This window comes from Lolium rigidum, chromosome 1 (genome assembly GCF_022539505.1).
Source record: "Lolium rigidum isolate FL_2022 chromosome 1, APGP_CSIRO_Lrig_0.1, whole genome shotgun sequence".
NCBI classification, from domain to species: domain Eukaryota; kingdom Viridiplantae; phylum Streptophyta; class Magnoliopsida; order Poales; family Poaceae; genus Lolium; species Lolium rigidum.
The window spans coordinates 184,451,690-184,457,084 of record NC_061508.1 but is presented as its reverse complement, the minus strand read 5'-3'; the positions used below and the strand labels follow the sequence as shown (position 1 = coordinate 184,457,084).

The 5,395-nt window shown below is 45.3% G+C and overlaps 1 pseudogene; it reads left to right on the top strand.

Annotated features, from left to right (window-relative positions):
• The first annotated feature begins 308 nt into the window (after positions 1-308).
• On the top strand, positions 309-3,693 carry LOC124686019 (annotated as a pseudogene).
• The last annotated feature ends 1,702 nt before the right edge of the window (positions 3,694-5,395 follow it).

The following is a 5,395-nucleotide window of genomic DNA, read 5'->3' as shown; positions in this document are numbered from 1 at the left end:
GATTTTGTATGCATAATATATATTTTATGTCATTACAGAAAAGGCAAATGATCTTGAAAAGAGGTTTGAGTGGGCGTTAGATTTTATACCGAGTCTAGTGCAAAGATTTCCGTAGGTAAAAATTTCCTATGAGATTCAAGTTTACAAATCAAACAGTCACCATAAAATATTCTTAAGGATTTGAATTCTCCAAAAAAGCATGCAAATCCTTTGAATTGAAAGAGGACCTGTGTGCAGCTGGTATACAGGAAACGTCCCCGCTGGTCAGTGGTTGAGCCGGCGGCTGGATCAACAGCAGTGGCAGGCATAGAGTGAGGCTCAACCCAGGCAGTTGTGGCGGAAACGTCTCCGTTTCCCAACCAACCAACTGCCAGCCGCAAAGTCGTCGAAGTTCGATCCATGGCGACGGCGTCGCGGCTGCTGCTGCCCTCGCCCCCTCCAGCTGCCCCAACATGTCGCTATCCGACCCTCCTTACTGTCCCTCGCAGTTGCCGCCTCGCCATCCCGACCTTCCGCTGCCGCGCCACCGCCGCGGCGGCCGTTGACGCTGCTGCGCCGCTGCTGCTAGAGGAGCGCGCCGGCGCGGTGGCCGTCCGAGAGTTTGTCACGCTCGACGAGCTCCGCGCAGCTGTGCGCCTCCGCGTTCGCACCTTCTACGAGTACTCTCGCGACACAGTCGGAGCCGAGGTGATCGATCTCTTCAATCAATCTCATCTCTTTCCTGCCCGTTCTCTGTGCGAGTTGTTACATTTCAGAAACGAACGAATAGCTGAAGAGGCACTCTAACATCTGGTGAATGTGGCACTATTCTCTGAAGTTGGTGTGCAAAATTAGTTCTGGCCTAGATGGCAAGATTTTGCAGATAGCTGGATATAGATCGATCTGTGTTTATAGTGGAAGCTTCTAGTTTTTTTGCCACATCTAGTGAAAATTCGTCAAGAATACCCCATATAAGAAAAATTGGAACCTTTTTTTATGTGTGTGTGCTGGGCAAGATGTGAGGTGATGATCGCGTTTCGGGGATACCAGAGGAGGAAGAGCAATGGAACAGATGGAGAAGAGAAGGCTGAACATGATCGCCGATGACGCTCTGTGAGCTTTACACATTGTTCCCGCGCCACATCCACCTAACATGCTGGTCCTATCTAACAGAACCGGGCAAAATGCATAAATGCGGTAAAACCGGATTCAAAGTTTCTTAGATGGGATATTCTGGTAGAATTTTCACTAAATGGGTAATATGTGTCACAAATGCACACTTGAGGGATAAAAATAAAATTCACACTTTTTTTGTGTGTTCACCGACCTTGTCAAGAAGGTAGAGGCTCCTGCAATTTCCATTCTTAGAAGAGAATTAATCTAGTTTATAATGGAACCCGAACCTAAAACATTAAAGAGCTCCATTAATTCAAGGAAAACCAGACCAAAAACTACAACTCCCCAACCACACTTCCTGGCTAAGCTAAGCCTGGAACGCTGGTTTTATTTGCAGAAAAAGCTGCAGTGTTGAATGTTGACTGTATATTTATTCTTATAGTTCATACTACTACTACATTTCTTCTGAATTCACTACCTTCTAACCAAGTATATTTTAAAGTTAGCGTAGACAACTCAGCGAAATGGTGCTACCAACTTTTCTCCACTGCGTCTTTCCTTCTATCTTACTGTACCTTTTCCCCTTCTATATTATTACTTTCCATGCATTTCCTCTTTTTTGTCTCCACATGCAGTGCTGAAGCATCATAATGATTCATTAATAATTTAGTTTTACTTATTTTCAAGTTATATTAGGATCACAGAAAAGGTTTGGCAGAAAGGGAGTATGAAGCATTACAAAATCGGATTTCTGGGAATATGATTAACTTTCAGAGAGTCGCTTGTATAAATGGGACAGTACCACTGCTGCCATCATTGATGTCAGCCGAGGAGCTTTGTTCAGCATGCAAGGTATAATTGTAATATAGGTGCAATGCCCTCGAACAGACATTTATTTCGCTGCTCCGTTCCATGTTGCTTGGCTAGATCAGACAAATTTGATAGGCAAAGGCATTTCAGTATCCTCAAATTTCTTATGTATTTTTCTTGGACAAAAAACCTAAAAATGATGATTTTAAAAGTGGATTTTTTTGGCCCACTTTGATTGCTAAGATCACAGATCGTGCTTTCTAGTTACACAGGACTTGCTATTTGTTCTTCTAGATCCAACTTTGCTCATCCTGTGCGAAAAATAAATAAATTAATAAAAATACTTAGCCTCTCTTGGCTCCCATATTTTTACCAGAGGTGTTCAGTGAGTTGGTAGTACTTGTCCTCTTTTTTGCGAGGAGGACTCATTCTAAGAGGAATAATCTATCAATGCTAGAGCTTAACCTCTGAAATCTGGCATTTGCAGTTTGTTGAAGATGGGGAAGAGAGAATAGTAGTTGGTAGTTTAGACCTGAATCAGTGCCTCTGGTTACCAGATGAACTGACCGGAAAGAGGCCAGGGGTAAGGTTAACGATTCCTTTTTGCTTACTATTGAAGAGTATCATTGAATTCATGATGGGCTTTGCTCAATTTATTGTAACTTAGATCAGTCAGTCACTTTCATTCTGTAGGAAACTATTTTGCTTTCATGCAGAAAAAGAAAATCAGTTCACAACAGAGTGAGGGTTCACTGGATTTAACTGACTTTCTGTAATAGTTGGTTCTCAATGCCATTCACAGTTCTTATTTTTGAATTTTGTATTAAATGTTAATTTATATAGAGAACTGAGTTGCCATTTCTAATATAAGCCTTGTTATATATAGTTATCTTGGTTAAAACATGATGTAAAATGCTGATTTTGATTTAATTAAGAAAATCTTTTGTTGCTTCTTCAAATATTCTAATAGTTTCTAATAACCGATCCATATTAATAGGTAAATGAATCCAGCCATACACGGGCATATCTAAGTAATGTCTGTGTTGCCAAGGAGACTCCAAAGGAACGGGCTGGGCTATGCACTGGTTGACAAGTCTAAGAAACTTGCTCGTGAATGGGGTAAAGCTCATTTCATTTAGTTCCCTTAACACATTTGTGCTTTGTATTTATGTGGTTTTACACATATCCTGAATGGCTAGTTTGTATTCAGATCACGGATAGATTGAGTCTTTGGTTGTAGTTCAGGCTAAGCTTTGATTCCCCATCGTTTGACAGCTGTATAGCATAGATGTTGTTATTCACGATGTGCGACTGTTTTCTCTTTAGGTCAATCGCATCATTGTTCCATAGTAATTTAGATGGATTGAGAAGTGGGATCCCTGAGCTTATATTAATCCCCTTGAACTATTCTCATGTCCTGTGATGCCTTTTCTCACGTTGATGCGTACTCAAATGTTTGCAGGCATAACAGACTTGTATGTTCATGTGGCCATCAACAACGAAGCAGCGCAAAAACTGTACATGAAGAGTGGATTTGTGTACGAAAGTGAGGAGCCTGCTCAGCAGGCTAGACATCTTGGGCGCCCTCGAAGGCTTCTTCTTTGGCTTGATATGAAGAATGAGCCCTTGTGAACTGACGTGTAAATACATTTAATTCATAGCGTATATATATTGCTGTGATAATAATTTTGTCCTCCCTAATTACAGTAGCCCCCTTTTTTTCTTTTGGGGGAAATGAATACAATTCCAAGTACTTAAATTAAGGTTCCCTCAGCATACTTTTTACTACTTGCTTTGTGCGTACCACTTAATGTATATTCAGAACTAATCATCTTGCCATGTTGGGTTTACGATTTAGGGCATCTCTAGCGGCCTGACGCAAAATAGACGCCAAAAGTATGTTAGATTTACGATTTAGGGTATCTCTAGCGGCTCGACGTAAAACAGACGCTAAAAGTATCCGCATACGTCCATTTAGGTCGACCACGGACACCGATGTGGCCGCCTAGCCACGATTATCCGTTTGCACCGGGTAGCCCCAGTGGTCTGACGCATTTTATCCGTCCAACCCATGTATGTTTGAATCAAACAAATGCATCAAAAAGGGGCAAATACAAGAGACATTTAGGCCATTCAAACCACGACATCACTGACTCAAAATACGCCGAATTCAGTCCATAACAAAGTTCACTAAGTAGAGTACCAAATGAACATCCAAAAGGGACACAAGAGGACCATCAGAGATAGAAGGAGGCCATAGTACCGTCGACATAGACACGAGCGATCAGGCATTACGTTGCCGGATTTTGTCGCGAGCGATCAGGCATTACGTTGCCGGATTTTGGCTTGCGCGACAGGCGCCAACCTCACATGGGCGTTGGCTTTGTCCTGCATATCCAAGGCCATCGAGGCAGCCACCCTCGCGGCGGCATCGACGGCTTGGTGGGCTTCCCTTGGCCGCATATTGGTGCGGCGGTCCCGTCACTTCTTGGCCTCGACGATATTTTCTTATTTGGTGAGCACCTTCTTTGGCACCTTGTGTTTCGTATCACGGCCAGCGAAGGCGACACGCTTTGAGCCTTCCATAGGTGTGCACTCTTGGTCAGCTGGGGCGGTATTTGCGGTGGCTTCATCGGCTTCCATGGTGGCGACAACTACTAGGAAAAGGTCTACCCCGACAGACGTAAAAAGACTACCGCCCGCGCACTAGCGCCCGCTGGTGGTAATGGCTTATCGCCGGCGCGACAACTATGTCTGCCGATGGTAGCACGATTTATCGCCGGCTCACCAGCTTGGTGTGCCGGCGGTACTTTTTTTCAAAATTCAAAAAAAAATATAGATCTAGATCTGGTCATCGTTCGTGAACCGTGGTCGTAGGCGTCACGCGGGAGGTGGTCACCGGAGCCTGGAGGACGTGGTCTCCCGAGCCTGGAGGACATGGTCTCCCGAGCATGGAGGACGTGGTCGATGCCAAAGCATGGAGGAGGTGGTCGCAAGAGCATGGAGGACGCGGCCGGTCTTTGGAGCATGGAGGAGATGGTCACCAGAGTATGGAGGACGTGGCCGATGCCAGAGCATGGAGGATGTGGCCGGTGCCGGAGCATGGAGGAGGTGGTCGCCTGAGCATGGAAGAGGTGGTCACGGGAGGGAGATAGAGAATGGGTTGCCGGAGGGAGGGAGAGGAAGGTGGAGGGGGAGAAGGCAGACAAGTGGATGAGGATGAGGAGGAGGAGGAGGAGGGAAGGAGGGAGAAGGGGAAGAGAAGGATGAACACAGGAGGAGGAGGGGAAAGTGAGAAAGGAGAGAGTGTGGGTGATGCAAAAAAATCTGACCCCTTACCACTGGCGCACTAGTATAGTAGGGCGCTGGTGGTAATCAATATACCACCAGCGGCATTATAGTGGTGCGCTGGCGGTAATGTGTGCGTGTGTGTGGGAGGGGGGCACGGCTCTGGCGACCCTTATCCCCGGCGTACCAAATTTCCTGTTCG